General features: G+C 35.2%; 1 pseudogene; it reads right to left on the minus strand.

Moving 5' to 3' along the window:
* Positions 1–22224: 22224 nt before the first annotated feature.
* On the minus strand, positions 22225–22321 carry LOC122118473 (annotated as a pseudogene).
* Positions 22322–27547: the final 5226 nt, after the last annotated feature.

The following is a 27547-nucleotide window of genomic DNA, read 5'->3' on the forward strand; positions in this document are numbered from 1 at the left end:
AAAAATTATGTAAGTAAGGGGCAAAAGAAGCGGAAGAGAAGAAATAACTGACAGCATATCATTGTCCCAAGTATAAAAGGACATAATCTATAACTTCCAAGTTAAAAAGAGACCAATATAATACGTCCCACTTAATTTAGGTACTTGCAAAATGTTTACTTGGTTTTTTTCCTAGTTTAATGCTCCAAAATAAATGAAGACGTACTTCAACCTGAACACTAACTCTGATTAGCCTTCTTTTGCTCACTTTGCACTTTGAAAATAATCCCTAAATTGATTATGTTGTGGCTGATTAGAGTCAGACCAAAGGGCTTCTACTTGTACAATTATCCCAGAATCGTTTAAAGCAGTTTCCCCTGAAGATATCCAATTACATTGTCTGAAGCTGTACGTTGAACACACCCTCACATTTGAGCACATAATTTCAAATTACTCTTCAGCATTTCCTTGGCACATTCTACTTTGTGCCTCTGTCTTTTTGCACATTCCTTTTGACTTCATAGTTGCTCTATTTCCATTTCATCTGTAAATACTGCTAAGAACATTGTTCAACTATCACTTCTTGTTTGCACATGCCCAGTTTATGTATGAATGTACTTTGTCCATGTTAAGCAATAGGGTAGTACTCACTCTCTGAGGAGAAAAGTTCCACAAGATAACACTATGCCCACATTAGAGGGTGTAGAATTTGAAGCATTTTGAGACAAACAGTGATATTAGAATTGAAAGGCTCCTTAGGGACATTTTTTTGGTGCTCATTAGTTTACCCAGGAGAAATATAAATATCCACAAAATCTGTAGCTAATTAGTGAGTATCCGAATTAACACTAGATCTTAGACGTTGTGTTAAAACAAGTCACCACTGTATTGTTGTTAAATCAGAATCCTTCCCTACTTGCAAATAGGTATAAAAAAATGAAAGAAAGGCATTAAAGCAAAATGTCTTATCTCTTTAGGCATTTAATCCTAGAGGTGAGGGTAATGTCTGAACTCTTCCATTCAATAAAAGCTTGAAGTTTATGAGTACTTCCTACATACAAGAATTTGTGGCAGGTTGATGGACAGGGTTATTTCAGCATGGAGATATCCCTAACAAGAATTAGAATTAAATAGAGTATATGGCAGTTGTGATGTGTCAATGGCTATTGACGCATTTTCTATTCTAAAGAGGAATCAATTCTAGGAGTCTTCAGTCACATCAGTAAAGCTGTATGTTCAAACTAATACTTGGTGATACTTTTCCTACATTTATAATGAATAAGCTAATAAAATATCCAGACATATCTAAAGATATTTCAATAAAATCCCAAACTGTTGTGGATACATGGGTCACTCATTAGAACTCTAGGACAAATTAGGCTTGTGTCTGCTGTAGTTCAATCTCTAATCTGCTGGCTAAACAAAGTTCAAAAATATTCACAGAATAGCCCTAAGTAAAGTTCATGAGAGTTATATTTGTATAATTTTGCTAAGGTTAGGATAAAAGCATATGTTCCCAGCATTTAAAATCAACAGGATCTGTTGAATTCATTGATCCAGAATTTTATGGCTTTGAATTCATACCTCAAAATTTTATCAATATGACTTTCACCAAAACACTGTTCTTATTAAACTTGTCTATGTCCTTTTACTTTTCAAATCCAAATAGCATATTTCCTTCAATATCTTCCTGAAAATTCTTTCCTTCCTTTACTTCAGAAAATCTGTGTTTATTACATTTCTGGTTCCTTGTTTTTCTCTTTCTTCCAATCTTGTCCACTCTGGTGCTCACATTGCTCACACTTTACATTTCCTCTTCCCTTCAATAATACCACCCCAATTTTATTATAATTTTTCATATTTTTCATATTCATGGTAGTGGATATTTTGATGATGTCTAAACAGACCTATTTTTGCATCTGTTTAATATGAACTTCAGAACAATCAGAGAGTTTTATGCCCTAAATCCATCATTTCAACCTGTCGTCCTTATTACTAAGAATATCACTAACACAGTTGCCAGCCAGACCAGTGGAAGCACCTGAGATTTCTTCTTACCTTCTACTCCCTCCCATTAAATAAGATGAATGATCAAGATTTTCTTAGGTTCTGTCACTAATATGATTTCTATGTACTCCTTTTTATGCCCCTGACACCAGCCTGTTTCATTTACTCATCACTGTCACCTAGTCCTAAAACAACCATTTCCAAAGTATGCTTTTTCCCCATAGTCTTTTCATATTGGTCCTCTCCATCACCAAATTATCTCTTTGTAAGCACACAGAGTGAAGACCTCAGACAAAAATTCTGCTATCATTCTTACTCACTACATTGACTGTTAGCCTTACATTTCTCATCTGTAAATGGATGTAATCTACCAGAAAAAATGAAGAATATATTTGTTGACTTCTAGAGCAAGAAAAGAGAAAAGTGAAGAGACCTTATATTTTCCAACTTACCTTACAAATAAGGAAAGAGTCAAATTCAGTTTGTTGGTATAAAGTCACAAATTGTTTCATGCAGAAATAAAAATACATTTTACCTCCCTGCTCTAAGGCCTAAAATCTTTTAAGGTAACTACAGATATGTAAGTAGTATTACGTAAATTATGACATGTGCTCCTATTTCACCCTGTAATATTTTCAGAGTGTCTGCTTTGACTTCGAGGTCTTTGATCCATTTGGAGTTGATTCTGGTGCAGGGTGATATATAAGGATCTAGCTTTAGTTTTCTACAAGTAGTTAACCAATTTTGCCAGCACCATTTACTGAAGAGCCTCTCTTTCTTCCATTCTATTGTTTTAGCTCCCTTATCGAAGATTAGATGGCTATAGGTCTGTAGGTTGATTTCTGGGTTTTCAATTCTATTCCATTGTACCTGAGGTCTGTTCTTATGCTAAACCAAGCTGTTTCGATTACTATGGCTTTATAGTAGAATTTGAAATTTGGTATTGATATTCCTCCAGCACTGTTCTTTCCGTTGAGGAGCGTTTTTGCTATTCAGGGTCTTTTATTGTTCCATATGAATTTTTGGATTGACTCTTCTATTTCCTTGAAGAATGAGGTTGGAATTTTGGTGGGTATCGCGTTGAATTTGTAGACAGCATTAGGAAGTATTGTCATTTTCACGATGTTAATATTTCCAATCCAGGAGCATGGTAGGTTTTGCCATTTTCTAAGATCTGTTTTGATTTCCTTCTTCAAGATTTTAAAGTTTTCATCATAGAGGTCCTTCACTTCTTTGGTTAAGTTAATCCCCAGGTATTTTATTTTTTGTGGGGCTATTACAAATGGAGTTGCTTTCCTAATTTGAGCCACACTTTTCTCATTGTTGGCATACAGAAAAGCCATTGATTTTGGGGGGTTAATTTTATACCCTGCTACTTTGCCAAAGTTTGAATCAGGTTGAGCAATTTGGGAGTGGAGGCTATGGGATTCTTTAAATACAAGATCATGTCATCTGCCAAGAGGGAGAGTTTATTTCTTCTTTCCCTATTTGGATCCCCTTTATGTCTGCATCTTGTCTTATTGCTGTAGCTAGGCATTCTAATACTAGATTGAAGAGAAGTGGAGCGACTGGACATCCTTGTCTTGTTCCTGAGTTAAGAGGAAACGGCTTTAGTTTTTCACCATTAAGTATAATGCTGGCTGTAAGTTTGTCATATACAGCCTTTATTGTATTGAGGAATGTTCCATGGATTCCTAATTTTTCCAAAACCTCCATCATAAAGAGGTGTTGGATCTTGTCGAATGCTTTTTCTGCATCTATTGGAATAACCATGTGGTTCTTATTCTTGCTCCTGTTGATGTGATAAATAATATTAATTGATTTGCGTATATTGAAGCAGCTTTGCATCCCTGAAATGAATCCTGTTTGATCGTGGTGCATGATTTTTTGGATGAATTGTTGAAGTCATTGGCCAAAATTTTGTTGAGAAGTTTTGCATCAATGCTCATCAAAGAAATGGGTTTATAGTTCTCTTTCTTTGATGAGTCCCTGCCTCGTTTGGGATGAGGGTTATGATTGCTTCATAGAATGTGTTCGGTAGTGAACTTTCTGTTTCAATTAATTGAAGATTTGGAGGAGTATTGGTGTGAGCTCTGCTATGAAGGACTTGTAGAATTCTGCTGTAAAACCATCTAGTTTGGGGAGGGGAAGGGAAACAACAGAATTCTGAAAAAGAGATTCATGATGACCAATTGTAACAATGATATGAACAAGACACTATGTAGAAAACGAACTTTACAACTTGGGGAGTGGAGCGGGAATTTAGTAGATGGAGAAGGAACGGATACCACAGCAAAAACAAAAGAGGATGTAAAAATAGGAAATATAATCATTACCTTACTTATGTAACTCTAAACCCTCTGTACACTATTTTTACTATAAAAGAAGAAACCATTATCCAGGAGTACATTAAGTTCAAATTTCATAAGTGCTCTTAAATTAAATTTAACTGGGAGAAGATTCTCAGAAAAGTTTATTTGTGTGTGTGTGTGTGTTTTTCATTATTTCCCAAGTGTACACAAGTTAACTGTAGAAGAAACAATAGGAATAATAAGAGAAAGAAAAGTTCTGTGTTTAAGTATAATGGTTTAATATACTATAGATGATTCTGCAAATAAGACAACATTGAACCAATAAAGCCAAGGCCATTATGTAGATCTATGGGAGTGACATAGAGAAATAATTAATACTAAGAGGAACATGAATGATGAGGCCACTGTCTTTCAACTTCTATCTCTAAATCATTGTTGCTAATCACGCAAATTTGGAAAATGTACAATGGAAGAATAATTCTGGTTCCAAAGCAAGTTAGATATAAGAGCATGGACTTAACTGGAAAAAAGTCCATGGTGAGAAAGTGAGAATTATACTAGCAAAGAACTGGTGGCAAAGATCTCATTTCTTTTTCTTTCTTTTATCTTTTATCTTTTTTTTTTTTTTGAAGGTTGTGGCAGAGTTTGAACTTGGCCTGGGCAATATGTGTTCTACCTCTTGGGCCACAGTGCCACTTCCAGTTTTCTAGTGGTTAATTGGAGATAAGTGCCTCAGAACCTTTCTTTCCTACTCGTAATGGATTTGAACCGCAACCCTCAGATCTCAGCCTCCTGAGTAGCAAGAATTATAGGCATGAGCTCAAGTGATGGAATACTAGTCGTGAGCAAGATTTCTGAATAAGGTTGCTGAGGCTTTTGCATACACACATACAAACATACATAGACACACAGAGGCACATACATGTACAAACCCACCTTCACAAATGAAACAACTCTCAGAATGTGGAGAAATGTTAGAAAACAATTGAAAATATATCCTGAGTAAGACTAGATCAAGTGATAATTTTTAATATTAGAAAGTCCTCAAGTGAAATTTCTTCAAAGAAGTTTGAGACTATTACATACCTAGGGACCAGAGATAATAAGAAAGTCAATTAATCATTATTAAAGGGATTGGATCCATGGAAGAATGAATCAGAGACCCCTGCAGGTGCATTTTAAATGTTCATATCCTGTGTCAAATGATAGAACATCTTTGAAAATAGTACATAAACAGTTTGAGCAGTCAGTCTAATGGATAAGATCATAGGAGACGTTCATAATTGCTAGTCTGTATCTATATTAAATAAACCACCAAACTATGGCAGGGCAATTTGATACAAGCCTGGAACTCTAGCACTCAGACTAAGACAGGAGATTAGAGAGTGGGATTACATAGTGATACCTTCCCTGGGCCAGGTAGTATAATTTTGTCTCAATGAAACAAGCCAAACAACAAGAAAGGAATACACAGTTGGAGGTTTGGGCTAATTTTGTCATTATGTTTTGAGAAGGCAAGTTTCTTATTGAAATGCAACTCATATATAATCCTCAGTTGTGTTTTAAATGTTCTCTTCATTACACAAGGTTCCTAGATGCAAAATGGCTCATGATTCCCAATCAAAAATTTGAAAAAATAAGCATCATTCTGTTGGATTTCAAAGAAACAATGAAAGATTACAAAATTTTAAGTCTGGAAAAATACAAAGTTCATCTAATGTAGGACTTTATAGACCTTGCTAAATTAGAATTTAGATTTAAAATAAATATTTTGGTTTTATTTGTAATTTCATATTCTATAGGATACTACAAAATTCTTTTTAAGTAGAGGTTTCAATCGACAAATTCACATGCATCTGGCATTTTATTTGCCTAAAGTATTCTTTGAAGCGAGGTGTAATTACAACAGTTAATTCATAATTCCAACAGTTCATGTATAAATTGATAGTGTGAATAATCTAGACAGAGTTGCCAACAAATGGATGATATTAATTTATAAATTAAGAACAAGCAATTTTTTTAGGTTTTGGTGAAACATGGTATGAAGAGAGTAATTGTGTGAGGTCTTGGGTCTTCTATCTACTCATAATAGAGGAAGAAAACACCTTAATTACATGCCTCTGTATACAATGAGAAAAATGCTAGGGTTGGAGTTGGTTTTTATTTTTTGGTTTTTCCTCAGGTTTGAACTCTGTGCCTGGCCACTCTCTTTGAGCTGATTTGTGCTCAAGGCTCATGCCCTACCTCTTCAACCTCAGTGCCACTTGAGTCTGGCTTTTCCTGAGAAATTTATTGGAGAGAAGAATCTAAGAAATCTTCCTGATTGGGTGAGCTTCGAACCATAATCTCTGATCTCAGTCTCCTGAATATGTATGATAGATAAAAAAGATAAATAATATTTGCAAGTGTTCTGATTTCTAGAAATTAGAAATATGTTGCAGCAAAGTTTAGTGTAGTGTACTTTCCACAATAGGAAGGGCATCATATTAGCACAAGTGTAGTATTTTTTCACAAGAGTGATAAGCTATTCATGATGTGAATTAAGGGAATTTTAAGGTGCACCTTACAAATTAGAAACTGTTGGGCTAGGAAGACTTTATGGCATAAATAGTTGGGATTGATGGGCACAGAAATAATAGCTTACTCTGATAAACAAATGTTTACTCTTGAGAAATTAATTATTACACATACTTCATAGTTATATTCTTCACCAGAATATGGCTATTTTTTTCTGTTGATTTCTCAATATGTAACACCCCATTAGAAACTGCAGCTATTGCAGAATTAAAGAACATTCAAACAGGTACTGTTTTGAATATCTCTGATATGAAATGCTCAAAATTTGAAAATGAGTAGTCAGTATTTGTAAGAAATTTGAAAAACACATATATACTGTCCTTTGAACAGTTATTCAGTTTTAAAAGTTAGAAGTTTCCAGAGAATTAAACTGTTTTCTGTTTCACTATGAGATAATACTGAAATTATAATTTTTTGGAAAATTATGGTAGGTATATTGTGAAAATATTGTATATTTTGATAACATTCAAGTTGATGAACCTCTGATAAAAAAGGTGAATTAATTCAAATTAGATGCCAAATAGTGTTCATTTTTAAAAAGATAAAGCACATAAAATAATATTTACTATAGCAATACAGTGAAATTATACTTTATGTAACTTTTTTTTAGTTTAATTTTATTTTTAAGGTGATATATACAGGGGTTGCATTAATTGTAAGGTAGTGAATACCTAATATGTCGAAATTTTAACCACTACATCATTTTTCTCACACTTTTCCTTTCCCCCCAAATCCCTCACAAGTTGTAATGTAAATTTCCAACATGTTGTCTTGTGAGTATTGCTATTGCATTTGTTTACCCTTTGTCCTTTGTCTCCCCAATTTGTTGTTCATCTTGCCTTGTCAAATTAAGATAAGTACATGTGAAATACATACAGTACTGAAATCAAATACAGCACGGGATAAACTATAGGGGAAAACACAAAAGAAAAAAGAAATCACATAGTACATTTAAAAAAACAACCACAAAGAAAAACCTCTATTTCCATATCTAGTTGTTCATTTTGCTCAACATGATGTTGTATGGTCCTATATACAAAGCTTTTGAGCCATTCTGCTCATCTGCTAGTGTTATTCTATACATTTCCTATTATTACAAATGAGGGAGACTATGCAATCTGTTTTTTTGAGTCTTGCTTGTTTTATTCAGCAGGAATTTTGAAAAATCTTTCCATTTCTTTTTGAATTGGAAGCATAGAATTCAGCCATATAGATAGATATATAGATAGATAGATAGATAGATAGATAGATAGATAGATAGATAGATATAGATATAGATATATATGTATATATATCTGACATTTTGTTGATTCGTTCATCTACTGAATGGCATATTGGTTTAAAACAGCTTTGCATATAAGTATCACGTAGGGGCTTTCAAAAATGACAGATGACACCTCCCCAGAAATACTAAAATAATGATTTCTATGTAAGAAATCATTTCAACAAGTGTTGAAATATCTGGATGAGTGTAATTTATGTCTTCCACTGAATTAGGCAGGAAGATATCCAATATCATATGGGATAAAAATGGTAGTGACAAAATATTCCATTGAGAAATATATAGGAGGCTGCCAGAAGTATGAAGAAATTCAAATAATTTTGAAGAATTTAGAAATACAAGCTCAAATATGTTTCTTTAAATAAAATTATGTAAGTGGAAGGGGAAAAGAAGGAGAAGAGTAGAAAATAACTAACAGCAGATCATTGTCCCAAGTTAGAGTCTAAAGTCATAATCTAGAGTACGGAGGAAGATGGCAAAAGGTCTAGGCTAAACAAGCTTTCACGTAGACAACAGTTTTAGTATTCCAGTCAAGAATCCTAGGCTAGAGAATCACACCCAGTGTGCCATCACAGTACAGAGAGTTTGGCCAGAGATGGAATATCCAGGCAAGGAAACAGATCTGAGCATCAGTGGCCAGAGCCACCATGCCTACAGAGAGAGTCCAGTCAAAAAGATGCCAGACAAAGTGTGCATATTCTACTCAACACCAGGAAGGACTGTCAAGGAACAGATATATTCATGCTGCAAATTGCAGACCAGAGAGAGCCCAGTAACCAAGATTCTGGCATGAGTAGAACCCTGACATCCTCACTCCTTCTCAGAAAGCAGAGGAGGGAAGGCCGCCCCTCTCCCACCACCAGAGAGCTCCATCTTTGATACTGACAAAGGCCCAGAAATTGATATTGACAAAAGGTCCAGACTTTGACTGTGCAACTACAGGACTTTCGTTGATGCTTGCCTTAGAATAGTGTTCTAGCACAAAAGTGGTGTTACTTTCCTACCAAATAGAGGCATTCATGGAATCCAATAAAAAACAGCTGAAAGAAGTCAGGGAGACCTGAAAGGGAATGTTGAATGGAGCCCAACAGAAGGAATGGGAGTCCAAGGAAACCATAACCAATCAACTAAGTGATTTGAGAATAAACACAACACCATATTAAGAAAGTAATAAAGTTCATATAAGATCTCAAACAAAGCTCCAACAAAGAATTTGAAGTCATCAAAGCTGACCAAATAGAAGGAAAAGAAATTAAAAACAAAGTGGAAAGTCTTGAGAGCATGGTAGACCATGCAGAAGATCGAATCTGAGGGATTGAAGACAGCCAGGTTATTTTAGAGAAAGAACATACAACTATCTAAGACAAACCCAAGAAATAGGATAGATCTATTCAACATTTGGAAGACATCCTCAGAAGGCCTAATCTGAGGGTAATAGGAGTAGAGGAGCACCTAGAGGCAAAAGTTAATGGACTAGGAAATTTGGTTAACATGTTCCAAGCAGAGAACTTCTCAAACATGGAAAAAGATAAACCTATTCAGATTCAAGAAGCTTTTAGAACCCCAAATAGACAAGACTAGGACAGGATATCTCACCGTGACATTATAATCCCCATAGGATCAATTCCAATGAAAAAATCCTTAAAGCTGTCAAGGAGAAAAGATGAATCACCTATAAAGTGAAACCAATTAGAATAATATCAGATATCTCAGCGGAGACAATTACAGCAAGAGGAGCCTGGAATGATATATGCCATGCCTTAAAGAAAAACAACTAGCAACGAAGAATACTGTACCCAGCTATACTCTCCTTCATAAATGAAGGCCAAACAAAAACTTTCCATACCAAAGAACAACTGAAACAATATATAGCCACCAAACCAGCCCTATAAATGTCACTTAATGATGTCCTACACATAGAAAACCAACAAGGCCACAATAAAGGCCAAGAAACTGCACCTAATCTGAGAATCCAAGAACCATAAGAAGAACCCAGTTGCTGCAGCCCCCAAGAAGGTGCATAAAATGGTAGGAACTCCCAAAGAGATCTCAATCCTGACTCTCAACATTAACGGATTGACTCTCCAATTAAGCAACATAGACTGTCAAGTTGGATTAAGGAGCAAGATCCTTCTATCTGCTGCCTTCAGGAGTCTCATATTGCCCATAAAAACAAACACATTTTAAATGTGAAAGTCTGGAAGAAAATCTACCAAGCAAATGGCCCCCATAAACAGGCGGAAGTTGCAATCCTAGCAGACAAAATAGACTTTCAATTAAAATTAGTGAGAAGAGATAAGGAAGGTTGCTACATACTAATTAAGGGATCTCTACTTCAAGAGAATATTACAATTCGATATATTTATTTCCCAAACAACCAAGCACCCAAATTTATTCAAGAAACACTACTTTCCTTCAAATCTGACATGTTTGGGATTTTAACACAACACTTTCCCCACTAGATAGATCAACGCGGCAAAAACTCAACAAAGAAACCACAGATCTAGAGGGTTCCAGGAAGATGGCAGAGGAGAAGCTGGAGTCGAAACAAGCTCTTGCATAGAAAGCAGTTTTAGAGTTCCAGTGAACAGTCCTAAGCCAGAGAATCACACCAAGTGTGCCATCACAGGACAGAGAATCAGGCCAGAGAGGGAAAATCCAGGCAGGGAGACACATCTGAGCTCTTGCTAGCAGCCGCTGCAGCCCCGGCAGCGGTTGTGGCGGCAGCGATCACAGGCGCCATACCTGAATCACAGAGAGAACAGGACGAAGGAGCCAGACGCAGCGGACGAGTGGATTCTACTCAACACCAACAAGAACCTACAAGGACCAGACATCTTCATCCTGCAGTTCGCAGACCAGAGACGACCCAGGAACCAAGACTCGCCATGAGTAGAAGCCGGATGTCCTCACTCCTTCTCAGGGAGCAGAGGAGGAAGGCCACCCCTCCACCCCACCAGTACTGGAGATCTCCATCTTGTATACTGACAAAGCTCGGCGGAGCTGCTAGCTCCAAATCAAGCCTTGGAATAAAACAAGTCATTTAGCAGGTCACAACAAGTTAACGACTGCGTCACCTGCCAGACTCAGCTCCACCCAAGGAAAAGTCACACAGCTTGGGCACCAGCCCTAGGAGTGGTTTTCTTCACTGGGTAATCAGAGCCAGAGGCTGCCCCTCCTTCTAGCAACCTCGACAATCGATTGAAATTCAGTAAACAGAAACCCTGAGAATGTCTCCAGTCTGGGCTCTGTGAGTTTTTCACAAACTAGCCCTCGGGAAAAGCTACTATTTGTTGAAAGGCCTCAACTCTACCCAGAACCTAGCCTCATCACTGCATCTCCCTCTTTTGTGATACTCAAAGCAGATCTGCCTCCCATTGAACTAGCCTGGGAAGAGGATCGCAAAATCCTGGGTAAAGCAGAGCATTTTTGTGCCTGTTCCAACAAACTGACTTAAGAAACCAACCAAGCCACAGGACCACAAGCAGACCAGAGACTCCAACAAGAGGCTGGTATGGACACAAGGGAGATACAGGATTTTTCCCACCCCTCCCCAAAAAATCAAAGAACTTCTTCTTCTTCTTCTTCTTCTTCTTCTTCTTCTTCTTCTTCTTCTTCTTCTTCTTCTTCTTCTTCTTCTTCTTCTTCTTCTTCTTCTTCTTCTTCTTCTTCTTCTTCTTCTTCTTCTTCTTCTTCTTCTTCTTCTTCTTCTTCTTCTTCTTCTTCTTCTTCTTCTTCTTCTTCTTCTTCTTCTTCTTCTTCTTCTTCTTCTTCTTCTTCTTCTTCTTCTTCTTCTTCTTCTTCTTCTTCTTCTTCTTCTTCTTCTTCTTCTTCTTCTTCTTCCTCTTCCTCTTCCTCTTCCTCCTCCTCCTCCTCCTCCTCCTCCTCCTCCTCCTCCTCCTCCTCCTCCTCCTCCTCCTCCTCCTCCTCCTCCTCCTCCTCCTCCTCCTCCTTCTTCTTCTTCTTCTTCTTCTTCTTCTTCTTCTTCTTCTTCTTCTTCTTTTCTTCTTTTCTTCTTCTTCTACTTTACCTTATATAAATTTTTTTTCTTTTATAAAACTTTTTACTCTTTAATTTTAGCCTTTTTTGAAAATTTTTTTCCAGTAATTCTTTTTTCTCTTCTAATTTTTATTTTAGTGATACGTGAGTGTGCGTTTTTCTTTCTTTCTTTTTTGTTTTCTTTCTCTTTTTTTCTTTTTTAATTATCTTTTTTTTTTTGTTTGTTTAGCTCTACTGAACTTCTGGTCTTTTTTTCTTCCTTCCTTAACCTTTTCACCTTTTCCTCTCTTTCGTTCTTCTTTATGTGATTTAATTCTTGTCCTGCACAACCTCAAATAAACCCGAAGTTAACTATTAGACCCTATCCCCCATTGTGTACACACTTAATCCACAAATTTATTACTCAATTCAAAACCTCTGAGACTTAAATTCCTTAATAGCAGTACTACCTCTTTATACCTATATAATATTTTAAGCATTTTTATTTTTAAGTTTTTCACATCTCCTTTATACCCCTCCCCTTCACTCAATATATTCATGTTCTTCTCTAAATAGATTGTTTTATTTCTGCATACTATTATTGATTTTTACTTTTCTATTTTAACTGGTTTCTTTTCTTCTCCCTTTCAGTTTCTTCTTTTTTTCTGTCTCTCTACTTTCATTCTACCCAACCTATTTCCTGCTTTGAGATTAGGGCTTAGTTAACTCTCCCTGTGCCTCCCCACACCAATCTATTCCTATTTTTTACCCACATCTCTCCCTAACCCTAATAATTTCTGTTTTTCCAAATTCTTCTTTGCGGTTCATAGTCAATTAACATATGGTTGTTTGATGTTGAATAGATATATCTGTTGAACTAGATTGTATATGTAGACTATTGACTGTGCAAATTCAGATTTTGGTTGATGCTTGCCTTAAGAGAGTGTTCTAGCACAAAACAGGTGCTATTTACATCTCAAATGGGCAGAGTAAGCCGGAAAAACACAAGAAAAATGGCAAATCTGGGTATCTCAATTCCCAATCTTGATAATCAGGAGACAGAAAAGATAATGAAAAATCCAGAGGAGAGTTCCCAAATAGCTCTACAAACACTGCTGGCAAACATGATAAATGAAAAGATTGAAAGCATACAAAGGACCCTGCATGAGCATTAAAGGGAGAGAGAGGAGGCAATCCAAAAGTTTATTGAGGAATATCATAAGCGTGAGGAAGCTACTCAAAAACTGATAGAGGACTTGTGTGAGCAGCTTGAGAATACTCAACGAGAAAGGCAAGAATGAAGTGAGCAGGCTGAGAACACTCAAAGAGAATTCCCATGAACGGGAGGAAGCTAATCAAAGAGGAATACAGGAATTGAGAGATCAGGAAGAGAATACACAAAGATCAGTAAAGGCATTCATGGAATCCAGTAACAAAGAGCTGAAGGAAGTCAGGGAGACCACAAAGGGAATGCTGAATGGAACCCAACAGAAGGAATGGGAATCCAAGGAAACCATAACCAATCAACTAAGTGATCTGAGAATAAACACTGAACACCAAATTAAGGAAGTAAACAAGTTCATACAAGATCTAAAACAAAGCTTCAACAAAGAATTTGAAGCCATCAAAGCTGACCAATTAGAAGGAAAAGAGATAAAAACAAAGTAGAATGTCTTGACAGCACGTTATACCATGCAGAAGATTGAATCTCAGGGATTGAAGACAGCCTAGATATTATAGAGAAAGAACATACAACCATCCAAGACAAGTCCAAGAAATATGGTAGATCTATCCAACACTTGGAAGAAAACATCAGAAGGCCTAATCTAAGGATAATGGGTGTAGAGGAGCACCTAGAAACAGAAGTTAATGGTCTAGGAAATTTTTTAACAGGATCCTAGCAGAGAACTTCCCAAATATGCAAAAAGATAGGCCTATTCAGATACAAGAAGCTTTTAGAACCCCAAATAGACCAGACCAGAATAGGACATCACACTGTCATATTATAATCCACACAGGATCAACTCAGACCAAGGAAAAGATCCTTAAAGCTGTCAAGGAGAAAAGATTAATCACCTATAAAGGGAAACCAATTAGAATCACCTCAGATTTCTCAGCAGAGACAATCAAAGCAAGAACCTGGAATGATGTATGCCATGCCCTAAAAACAAACAACTATCAACCAAGAATTCTGTAACCAGTAAATTCTCCTTCATAACTGAAGGCCAAATAAAAACCTTACATAGCAAAGAAAATATGAAACAATACATCTCCACCAAACCAGCCCTACAAAACATTCTTAAAGATGTCCTACACATAGAAAACCAACAAGACCCCAATAAAGGCCAAGTAACTGCACCCAAACTGAGAATCCAAGAACCATAGGAAGAACCCAGATTTCGCAGCTCCCAAGAAGGTGGATAACAAGGCAGGAACTCCCAAATACGTCTCAGTCCTATCTCTCAATATTAACGGAGTTAACTCTCCAATTAAGCGACATAGACTGTCTAGTTGGATTAAAAAACAAGACCCTTCTATTTTCTACCTTTAGGAATCACATCTTGCCCAGAAAATCAAACACATTTTCAATGTTAAAGGCTAGAACAAAATCTACCAAGCTAACGTCCCCCATAAACAGGCAAGAGTTGCATTCCTAATATCAGATAAAATAGACTTCAAATTAAAATTCGTGAGAAGAGATAAAGAAGGTCGCTTCAAACTAATTAAGGGATCTCTCCTTCAGGAGGATATTCCAATTCTCAATATATATTCGCCAATTAAAGGAGCACCCAAATTTATCAAAGACACACTACTTTCCCTCAAATCCCACATAGATCCAAAGACATTAATTGTTGGGGATTTTAACACACCACTCTCCCCACTAGATAGATCAACTCGGCAAAAACTCAACAGAGAAACCGCAGATCTAAACAGCTGCATAGATCAACTAGATTTAACAGACATCTACCGAACATTTCACCCAGCAGCATCAGAATACACGTTTTTCTCAGCAGCACATGGAACATTTTCTAAAATAGACCACATTTTAGGCCATAAAGCAAACTTGTCTAAATTCAGAAACATTGAAGTTATACCTTGCATTCTCTCTGACCACAAGGGAATATAATTAGAACTCAAGACCAAAAGCCACCAAAGAAAGTCCGGTATCACATGGAGGCTGAACAACACACTGTTGAATTCCGAGTGGGTCATGGAAGAGATTAGAATGGAAATTCAAATGTTCATGCTATTCAACAAAAATGAACACACATATTACCAGCTCCTCTGAGACACAGCAAAGGCAGTACTCAGAGGCAATTTTATAGCTCTGAGCTCCTACATTAACAAATTGGAGAGATCTGAAACCAAAAATTTAATCACACATCTAAACCTCCTTGAAAAAGAGCAGCAAGATAAACCCCAATCCAGTAGAGAGAAAGAAATAATTAAAATTAAATCAGAACTGAATGAATTAGAATCCAAGGAAACTATAGAAAGAATCACTAAAACAAAGAGTTGGTTCTTGGAAAAAATTAACAAAATTGACAGACCCTTACCGAATCTTATCAGAAAAAGAAGAGAACACACCCAAATAAATAAACTCAGAGATGAGAATGGAAACATCACCACGGAAACAACCAAGATTCAGAACATTATAAGGGAATACTTCTCAAAACTTTATGCTAATAAGTTTGAGAACTTGGCAGAAATGCACCTTATCCTAGCAAATATTGACATGCCAAAACTAAACCAAGATGAGTTAAACCATCTTAACAGGCCCATATCAAGCACTGAAATAGAAACAGCAATAAGAAGCCTCCCAGCTAAGAAAAGTCTAGGACCAGATGGTTTTACAGCGGAATTTTACAAGGCCTTCAAAGCAGAGCTCACACCAACACTGATCTCTCAATTTCTTTATTACTCTTTTATTAGCTTCCTCACATTACGCGATTCCTGTTGCTCTCTTTGAGTATTTTTAGCCTGCTCACACCATTCCTGACTTTCTCTTTTTCTGTTCTTGGCCAGCTCCCCCAATTCCTGTCTATCTCTTTGACTGGTCTCAGCCTGCTCATGCTATTCCTTTATTTCTCTTTATGTGTTCTCAAGCTGCTCAAGCAATTCTTGTATCAATCTTTGAGTAGCTTCCTCACGCTCATGATATTCCTGTATTGAACTTTGGTTTGCCTCATCTCTCTCCCTATCATGTACATTCAGAGTCCTTTGCAGGTTTTCAATCTTTTCATTGCCCATGTTTACCAGTAGTGTTTGTAGAGCTTTCTGGGAATCCTCCAATGTATTATTAATTATCTGTTCTGTCCCCCGAGTATCATGAGTGGGATTAGGGTACCCGGACTTGCCATTTTTCCTGTGTTTTTATGGCTTGCCCTGCCCTTTTGGGATGAACGTAACACCAGTTTTGTGCTAGAACACTATCTTAAGGTAAACATCAAACAAAGTCTGTAGATGCACCATCAAAAGTCTGAAGATACACTCTAGTTCAACAGATATATCTATTCAACATCAAACAACTATGTATTAATGGACTACGAACCACAAAGAAGAATTTGGCAAACCAGAAATTATCAGGTTTAGGGAGAGATATTGGTAAAAATAGGAATACAGGGATGTTGAAAGGCAGAAGGTGAGTTAATTTAACTAAGTCCTAATCTCATAGCGGGAAATAGGTTGAATAGAATGATAGTAGAGAGAGAGAAAAAAAAGATAAAAAGAAAGAAAAAATGAGACAAGAAAAAAATAGAAGAACAAATATTAAAAATTAAAAAGTGAAACACTTAAAAACTTAAAAATTATGCAAAATACAAACATAATATTCAAAGAATTTGTATAGGATAAGATAAAGGTAGGGATAGAAAGGAGACGTCAAAAACGTAAAAATAGAAATGCTTAAAATATTATATACATATAAAGAAGTAGTACTGGTATTAAGGAATTTAAGTCTAAATGTTTTGAATTGAGTAATGAATTTCTGGATTAAGTATGTACACAATGGGTGATAAGGTCTAATAATCGACTATGGGTATATCTGAGGATGAGCAGAATAGCAATTAAGTCATGTTAAGAAGAACAAAAGAGAAGAAAAGGTGAAAAGAATGAGAAGGAAAGAAAAAAAAGGATCAAAAGGTCAGTAGAGCTAAACAAAAAAATTATAAAAAGAAAAAAAAAAACAAAACAAGAAAAAAAAGCACACACACTTATACCCCGAAAATAAAAATTATAAGAGGAAGAAAAAATTTTAAAAGAAAACAAATTTTTTTTAATGTTAAAAATTAAAATTTTAAAAAAGCTTTGGAAAATTTTTTTATAAAATACTAAAAAGAGTTCTTTGATTTTTTTGGGGGGATGGGAAGATCCTGTATCTTGTGTCATTAACCAGTCTCTAGTTGGAGTCTGGTCTGTTTGTGGTGTTTGATTTTCCTGTGGCATGGTTGATTTCTTAAGTCGGTTAGTTTGAGCAGGCAGAAAAATGCTCTGCTTTACCTAGGGTTTTGTGATCCTCCTCCCATGCTGGTTCAATGGGAGGGAGATCTGCTGTGAGTATCACAAAAGTGGGAGATGGAGGTTTCCTCTAGTTTGGAGATGCTGTGATGAGGCTAGGTTCTGGATAGAGTTGAGGCCTTTCAGCAAACAGTAGCTTTTCCCTGAGGGACTAGCTTGTGAGGCACTCACAGCCTAGAGCCTTTCTCAGGGTTTAAGTTTACTGAATTTCAATTGATTTTCAAGGCTGCTGTAGGGAGGGGCAGCCTCTAGTTCTGTTTATCCAGTGAAGAAATCCACTCCTGGGGCTGGTGGAGCTTGCTTGGCCCAGGCTGGGTGACTTTTCTCTGGGTAGAGCTGAGTCTAGCAGGTCAGGTTAGGTTCCTGTGACCTGCTAAATGTCTCTTGTTTTCTTCCAAGGCCTGAGTTGGAGCTAGCAGCTCAGCCAGGCCTTTGTCAGTATCAAAGATGGAGATCTCTGGTAGTGGGGGGAAGGGGTGGCCTTCCCTCCTTTGCTCCCTGAGAAGGAATGAGGATGTCAGGCTTCTACTCACACCGAGTCTTGGTTCCTGGGTTTCCCCTTGTCTGTGAAATGCAGGATGATGATGTCTGCTTCTTGTCAGTTCTTGCTGGGTTGAGTAGAATCCGCTCAACCGCCACCGAATTCACTTACATTATTTTATTCTATTTCATTTACTTTCATAAAAACAGGGTTTTCATAAAATGATGCATAAAAAAGCCTATATACCCACTTACTTCTTCAGATCTTAACAATATTTATTTCAGAAATGTCTTTAGCTCTATAGTCAATAAACTGAAATAATACTAAAATATTCAAAGGCTTTTCAGAATTTGCAAGACTCGCTCTGGGTTGTTATTTATATTCGAAAAGATATTCAAAAAGCCTTATTTGTTAAAGTTGTGATAGTTACTCCCATAAAAAAGCCATTAGTGAAGATCCCATTGCATGTACAAAACAACTTCAAATGCATCCACAATCTGGAGGTGACACATGCTTTTTGTTTGTTTGTTTTTGAAAGGTATATCTAACAAGCATATCCACAATACTGATTTTCAGTCAATATGATGAGATATTCAAACCTAATAAATACAGGGTTGATTATCTTAGTTACAAAGAAAGTTATTTTCAACAGAAATCCGGAAAGAGTTTATCCACCTTGTGTTTCACAGGAATAACCATGGAGTAACACCTGTTTGGTCAAGTCAGTCAAACTCACTCCATGAGTATATCTTAAAAGTATAACCAATTTAAGAAGTCAAATACATATTTTGTACTGACAGTCATCTTACAAAAATAACTTACTACCTAATTATATCTGTATCTTCTTACCTAACATATAATAAGAGCTGAAAGTAGTCTCTTTTATGTAACTTAATGTTGTATATGCTTTGATTATGATGATGTTATTATTTGACAAATAAAATGTACAGAAGGGTGGCTCCACAGAAATGACATGACAGAACACTGATAAATAAATACATTGCAACACAGTTAGGTCTCTTCAGCCTCACACGGTCCACATTGCCAAACAACATTGCAACAGCACACGCACACATATACACATACACACCTGTGTGAACATGTACACACATACTTGCATGCTAAATTCAGGGTTTAGTACAAAAAAGTACAAATAAAATATTAGTGATTAGGACAAACGTTAATTTGCCTTATTACAAAATAATACATAATCCATTTACCATGGGTGTTACATTTTACTTCCCTCACCACATGTGTCCATTTAATTTATTTTAATTCATTCATTCATTCATTTGCTTGGTGCTAATACCAGGCTTGAACTCAGGGCCTGGCTCTGTCCCAGAATTTGTTGATTTTTTTGTTTTAGATTTTTCAAGCCTAGAATTTTACTGCTTGTCCCACAGCTCCATTTCTAGCTTTTGCTGGTTACTTTCAAATCAGAATCTAATGGACTTTTTTTTTTGCGTGGTCTGTTTTCAAACCACAATCCTCAGATTTCATCTTTCTGATTAGCAAGGATAAACACATGAGCCACTAGTGTGGCTTCTAGTTTTTCCTGTATAGCTATCTAATGCACATACTTAGATAGTAATTTAAAACTTAGAGTATAGAAGAAAGTTGTACAGTGATGATATTGTCCTGTCAGAAATTTAAGCTAGTAAATTTCTTCTTAAAACCATTAACAAAAATGCCATGATATAATATAAGGGAACTCACTATTAACATATGAGTTTTAAGAGCTTTCTAATAGATCCATTATTTGTTACCCAACATCTGTATAATGCAGTAGTAAAATTGAAGTCCTTTGTAGGAATACTTAATTACCTTGTTTTTAAAGACACTTGTTTTCATCTAAAAAAGTAGGCCTCTCTATTGTCTTCATGTGATTTTGATGATTGAAGGTGTTTAATGAGAAGTCAAAGTTTATTACTAACCCTTTGCTATCAATTACCTCTCACCTTTTCTTCTTGGAACATATAATGATAAAAGCAATAGTTCAGAATCAGCAAGCAATAGTTCAGATTCACACTTCCAGTGCAAGTGGATCACCAGTAATTAATCCTTGATACCATTTTCCACAAAGTTTTGTCCCAGATACAATCGGCCTGCCTTCTCTAGCTGCTTTCCTAGCCTGGACCTATTCCTTCACTTTACAGGAAAAGTGTTATTTAACTGATTTCAGTCAGATCTGTTACTAGAATTTTCAGAGATTTAGATTCTTGTCTGTAATTTGGTTAAAGCTATGTCTCTATATGTAGGCTATTAAAAATGTATGTTCTAATTTCAATAAATACATAAATTCTATTTCCATCTCTTGTAAAAAATAAAACTGTTTGCTCTATAAATTGATCAGAGGCATGGATTTTGTGGCTAGCTAGGTCATTGCACATCTGTCTCTCTCTTTTTCTCTCCCTTTCATGGTTCTCATAGATAATATGACTGCTCCATAATTATTCTAATTTATTTTGCTTTTATATTTTTGGTTGCATCATTTCACTTTCTGCTCTGCCATTTCCCAAATCATTTACATAGAAGGCATTATTTCATATTTTCTCATTCCTAGAATAAGCTGCACATGAGGACACCACTGGTCCTCATTTTCAGTCTATACCATTGAATATGGAGGAAAACCTTTCCTCTGCTCTCTATCAATTCCCTACTCTCCAGTTAGTATAATTTCGAAGAGTAAAAATGGAAAAAGAGAAAAAAAATCATGGTGAAATAACAGATGTAGAAATTTCACTGGATTTTTCTGACCAGTTCAACCAATGTGAACTATTGGGGAATACATGTGTACCTCATTCCCACTGGTACTCAATGTCTCTGGTTAGGCAATTCTGATGTAGACAAGGAAAAATTGAAAAAGTGAGGAATGGTAACATTTGCAAAAAAAAATGGAGAAGTATTCAAGCAAATTTTTGTTTGGGCTGCTGAAAATAATTGGCTTACTACAGTACAGAGACTACTTTCCAAAAAGAACACTCATGTGAATACTACGGATGATGATGAGTATACCTCTCTTCATCAAGAAGCCTACAGTGGACACTTTGACATTGTCCATGAATTGGTGGCTCAAGGCAGATATTCACGCAATAACTGTGAATGGCTGGGCACCCCTGCACAGTGCTTATATGTGGAATAATACCAGATTGGCTTCTTCCTTAGTTCATCATGATGCAGATACCAATCCCCAAACTAAAGTCCTCTTGACCCCCTTGCATCTTGCTGGTTGAAATAGAAATAGCAAAGATATGCTGGATCTCCTTCTATTGAAGCATTATATGAAACCAGGTCTGAAGAACTTGGAAGAAGCTGCATTTGATATTGCCAAAAGGATAAATATGTATCACTACCTCTTTGAAGTTGTGGAAGGCTGTAAAAATTGTTCTCCTAAGTAATAATGGTTTGGTTAAGTTTCTGAAATTTTAAAAATGCCAATCCATCTTTGTGTCCGTACAAAATATTTTCACAATACAAAGCAACGGCAATATCTTACTTTAAAAATTCATGGATTCCATCGTATTTTTCAAGTGAATTGCCTGACGTTGATGTCAAAATATATTCAAGATTTGTTTGTATACATCTATAATGATTTCTGCCGAGTTTGTGATTTTTTAAATCAGAAATCATTTTAACTTATCTGTTGAAATGAGTAGTACAGAAACTAAAGATATTTCTGGTGCTTGTCTGAAAAAAGTATATTTTAAAATAATCTGTATTTTGTTTGTACAATGTCCAAAATGTATTTCATTTGTTCCTGGATATAATACTTTGAATTCTACATTGTTTTATGATATATCGGTTCATTATTAAATGTGTTATTTCAGATAGCATTCCCTATAGAAACAGATTAAGATTCCTTTTTATCCTAGGCCTATATAGTATTTTATTTCTTTGGGATAAAATGACAATGATATCTAATTTGAGAAGTTTTGTTAAGATTATGCTATGTAAAGGCCTTTCTAAGTTGAGGATTTAGTACACTGATGTCAAACTAACTTTCAGATCAATGAATTACATTTATTATTACATTTGCATTTGTGTAATCAATTTTTTAATAACTGTTTTTAATTTCTTGCATCTGAAGAATGAAAAATATGGAATACTTCACACATTTTCATATCATGCTTGTGCAAGTGCCATGTTAATCTCTATATTGTAATTTGGGTAAACGGGCTGCTGAAGCATGTAGTATCCTGTAAATTTAAGTAGTTAATGATGCAGTCTTTATACAGGCATATATCCTTGATTAACTCTTTGTAACTAGGAAACCTTATTGTTCCTAAAAATGCTATTGATCTTACTTCTCTAAAATTCTGTGTATATTGGAAAAAAACTTATATTGTTTGGTTGATTGCTCACATTTGCAATTTTTTTGTCAATGACTATTTTAAATATTTTTCATTTTAAATTTGAACATACTTTGAAGCCTTTATAGTTAGGTCCAAAGGTGATCCTTTTCAAGTACTTATTTATCAACTGAGTTAGCTTTGTGGAGCTAATGGATTCAAATTAAGCCTTGCTTAAGAGCTACTTGTAAACTTCTGCAGCTTAAAAGTTCCTAAATGAGGTCTTACTGGCACAAATGTCTACCTGACCCTTTACTATTCTTCCATGTAGCAACAGTCCAATCAAAATATCTTACCCTGACAGCCTAGATTTTCTTATTGGAACAAAACTAATCTTAAAAGAGATCATAGAGAGATGAACAGTTAAGATAGAATCGTTTAGACTAGAAGGTATTTTATAAAAAAATAATTGTTTTTATACCTAACATTTCAAAAGTGGCTAAAGCCAAAAAGGTGAAAAAATTTTCACATGCATGATTACTACTAATGTCCTGGCTAGTCTACCATCCAACCAGGAAGGAATTTACACTACTGCCTTTCATTCACCAAATATTTTCATAGTTACAAGAGAAGTCTATATGTTTCTCCTCCATATTAGGCCTTAAATTGGTAATGTTTTAATCACAGTGTTTGCTCTTGCCTCTAGGCTGTAAATCTACAAATGGTAAAGCTTTAGGTCCAACTCTACCAAACACTGAGGTAGAAATAATGGAATAATACATTAAAACACAGTTGCCTTTGATACCCTAACCATAACAAAACATTGCAAAACATGTGCCTTTTTCTTATATTATATATAGTTATATATTTTATATTTATACATGCTGATATTTTATTTCACACATTGAAACTTACTAGAATTAATTGATAATTTGAAAAATAAATAGATATATATTAAAATAAATAGATTGGAATATAAATAATTAGGTTTAGAATATACATATTAGAATATGAAAAGTATCAATGCAATGTCTTCTGTATAAACTTGTGATACGTTCTAAGTGTTCTTGGTCTTCAGAATTCACATTGTAAAAAAAAATGTTATTTTCCTCTAATCTGTAAAGGAATTTACTCTGCTGCTCTGTTATTATTTTAACTCACTGGTTCCAAAATGTTTTTCTCCATATTTCTGAAGCATTCCTACTGATTTTATGCAAATTTTGCTGATACGATGTCTAAAAGGTATTATTCTTCTGCAAGACACACATATCCTAGGATCCCAGGTCTCAGTTATTCGCATCATCAAGTAACAAGGGAAAGACTTCTCATCGAGGCCCATGCAACATGCCAACAGAAAGTAATTGAAAATCCATCTCAATTCCTGACGACACTGGAATTAGCAGTAAGCAATTGTGAAATGCAAGGCAATTTAAAATGAAATATGAGATCACAAAATCTGAAAGAAAGTATAGTAATTCAAACTTTCAATTTACAAATGACCAGCCCATATGAGTGAACAAGATCACAAATGTCACAAATTATTTTTAATACCCCTCTCCTAATAATTACTTAAAAATTTCAGTCCAACGTAAGTAGCCAAAAAAATAGTTCCTAGAATGATAGATTCATAATTGGTCTACCAAGGTTAGGAAAATTTGACTTACAGGTCAAATATAATTCACAAAAACATTAATTGAGAAGATCGTTAATGCTTCAAAATACTGGTACTTCAGTAAAACTTGGTTCTGTAGTATATAAATGTTATCATTCACAAACAAATGATAACCTATTTTTAATCTCCTGAAAACAGATTCCTATTCAAATAATCTTTTAAAATCATATTCACCAAAGTAACAATTGACAAGTTGATGATAATTAGTGACATTACAATCATTTCAAGTTTAGGGTGCAAGTTACAATAGAGTTGATTTATTTACCCAGCACTAATGCCAAACAAGTTCAACCATTCATTAAAGTGTAGAAATAGTACCACCCACCATTTGTGTTGTTCAGTAGGTGCCTTCCAGGAATGTGTTAAATAGATCAACCTCCCATAATTCAAACTCAAACACTAGCTAATAAAGTAAATTTCATCACTTAATAAGGTACATGTTAAAAAATCACAAATAGTTGCCTTATCATATGTTGTTTTATGTTTTCCCTATCTGTCTAACATAGTAAGAAATATGACTTAAAGTCATGAATATGAGTACTCATCAGAGATGTGACAAACATAAAATCTGTCTTCTATTTCTCTCATATTCCTCTATAGTAGTAAATCATAGTAGTTTTCTTCTTTTTCCAAAACTTATAGGTAGTAGAAAATATTATCCCATGTAAAATAAAATAATCACAAGCCTTTTTACAAAGCCATTTCTAAAATTTGGTAGTTAGGAATATATTCTAAGCCATTTTTAAACTTTCTTGTTGACTAAAGATTAATCTTCCAAATGGATGAGAATAAAATCATGTCTTGGTGCTTCACGTCTCCAGTCTTGAAAATTGTTATTGCAGATGAATGAATTGTGGAAATATAAACTGACATCAGTTCAAGTATAAGCAGGATTGAAACTCCATGGAATGTATATAAACCTTTCAACTTATTAACAGACAGTTTAACAGAATGACTATCAGGAAGTTGAAACCAGAGAAGAAAGACATAGAATGAATGAAAAATGGAACGAGGGGCAAGTACAGCTAGAATACTCAATGTACACATATGATAAAGGAAGTAGTAAATCTGAAATAAATCTTGGAGAAGGGGTTGGCTGAGAATGATAGAAGGAGTCACTCTGATCCAGGAATATTGGACAATTTGATGGACATATTTATTGTAATACACTTGCACAACCTTTTGAGATTTAGTTTCAAAACACGAAACAAAAACACACAAAAAACACAAACAAACAGCAATCTCTAGAGAGGATGAATATGACGTCTCAAAATTTTAAATAGGTAATGGAGGGTAGTCTTGGGAAAAGCAAGCAAAGTTGTTCAAAGAGGGCAGTTTGGGGTATCAGAGAATTTTGAATAGATTTAAATAGATTGTCTAAAGTTAAGAATCACCAACATCTGCTGTAAATATTTTCTACTGTGGGTTCTCTTTGTCTGCAATGGATACTCCAGTGCTCAGCACGCTTGATAGCTTGTGAAGATAGAATGGAAGAAACAAATCAAGAACCCATTACTCCACTGGAGACAGAAGAGTCCTTTATGTTTTCTCTCCTCTCTCTTCACTACTCTTTCTTCATACTTTTAAGTCAAGTGATTTTGAATTATATCTTTCATTCTTTGTTCTGGCAAAATAATTAGCCAAAATAATTTACTAAATATTATTTGCCATTTTTTTCTACCATGCTGTTTACTTATCCAAGAGAGTCCATTAAACTTCACTCTTGCATTTGGTTGCCACGAAAACCTAACATCTATGTTAATGAGGACAAACTCTAATGTAAAACTTTGTCTCCATAAAACCAGTCCAAGAAGCTGTGATCACAAAAATTTAGCTATACTTTTTTTCTTTTACCTTGAAAGTCTTCTTGTGTCTAAAGGGTCACAAAATAATTACTCCCCCACTTTTTGGTTCAATCACTTCTAACCTAAAAGATATATTTTGCTAACAAGGTGCTTAGAGGATGTATACTCCACTTTAATCTTCTCTCGTAAGACTCTCCTTAGATAACATATCAGGAACAAAGTTATTCTTTCCAAAATTATTTCAATAGATTACATTCTCTTGGTCTTGCTTTTGCTCAACAAGATGTATGGAGAAAAATAGAGTTAAATCACCCATACCTTGCATGACAGTGTCTGTTACAAAGGACAATACTTCTTTGTCCTAGTTCTATGTCCTCCTCATAGTTCTTGCTTGATTTCCAATTAATCATAGCTTCTTGGCTGCAAGTCTAGTGAAGCTGAAGGAGTATAAGGCCTCCCCCACTGCTACATCTTCATGGTTTCTCTTTTTAAACTCTTTTATTTGGTTGTGGATTTATGTTCATGTCTTCATTCAATCTGTTCTGCATTGTAGTGAGACAAATATGCTCTGTAAAATCACTTTAGGTAGCAAATATATTAACAAAATCTATATAAAAAAGTTTTGGAATCCCTCTACTGCTGAAGCCAATATGCTTAGCTAGGGCTTCTAAGAACACCTTTTATTACCTTTTCAATTTGCTCAATTCTTTTCTGATCCCAAAACTTTTTGGCTAATGTAATAAGAGAAGTCTTCACTATCTCATGTAAATAAGGATATTATATTTTGTGAGCTATTTAGAAATGTGAAACCATTGGTTTGAGGTATCCAATCAGATATTTTTTTTTGTTTCAGTGCTTCACATGCAAAGACATTGTGTAAAGTATTATAAACAGAAAAGTGTATACCCAATACTTTCTTTCATTGTTGAGGGCACTTTCTCTCTAAATATTTTGACCCAAATTATCTTTTTCAGAGAATTACTGTTTGGTAATTAAAGTCAATTCACAAATTTTGATGTCTTTTTTTTTTTAAAGAAGTTTGAATTTAAATTCCACTACAACCTTGTTTCACACAGTGAGAGTATATGTCCTGGGTAAGGATAATTCTCAAGGGAAACTACAGGATTAATAGCAAGGTTTATGAGGTTTGTTTTTTTAGTGTGAAAATGAGCCATCTTCACCCACATTGCTCCCTCTCAGCTAAGTCTCCATGGATTTCTTTGCATGAAAGCCTATTTTCCCAGGCAATTTTAAATTTCGTTAATAGGCTAAGTTGTTAAAAAGTTTGAACAATTAAAATTTACCTGGCATAATTTTAAAACTCTTTTGAAATTCGTTTATCAGAATCGCGAATTTACCAATTCTAATTCCAACTTTACCATCAAAAACTGTTAACATGCTGTTTTCATGGTATAGTGTCCATGAAACTATTATTTTCCGATGTCTTTGTTATGCATATATATGACTATATAAGCTGATGCTGAGCAAAATGAACTGCAAGATATGGAAACAGATTTTTATGAGCGGTTTGTGTTTTTAATGTACTATGTGATTTCTATTTTCTTTGGGTTTTTTCCCCTATGGTTTGTCCCCGGCTGTATTTGATTTTGGTACCCTGTGTATTGTGTATACATTTACCTTAATTAGG

The sequence above is a fragment of the Dipodomys spectabilis genome, unplaced genomic scaffold (assembly GCF_019054845.1).
Source record: "Dipodomys spectabilis isolate Male_0828 unplaced genomic scaffold, ASM1905484v1 ptg000152l, whole genome shotgun sequence".
NCBI lineage: Eukaryota > Metazoa > Chordata > Mammalia > Rodentia > Heteromyidae > Dipodomys > Dipodomys spectabilis.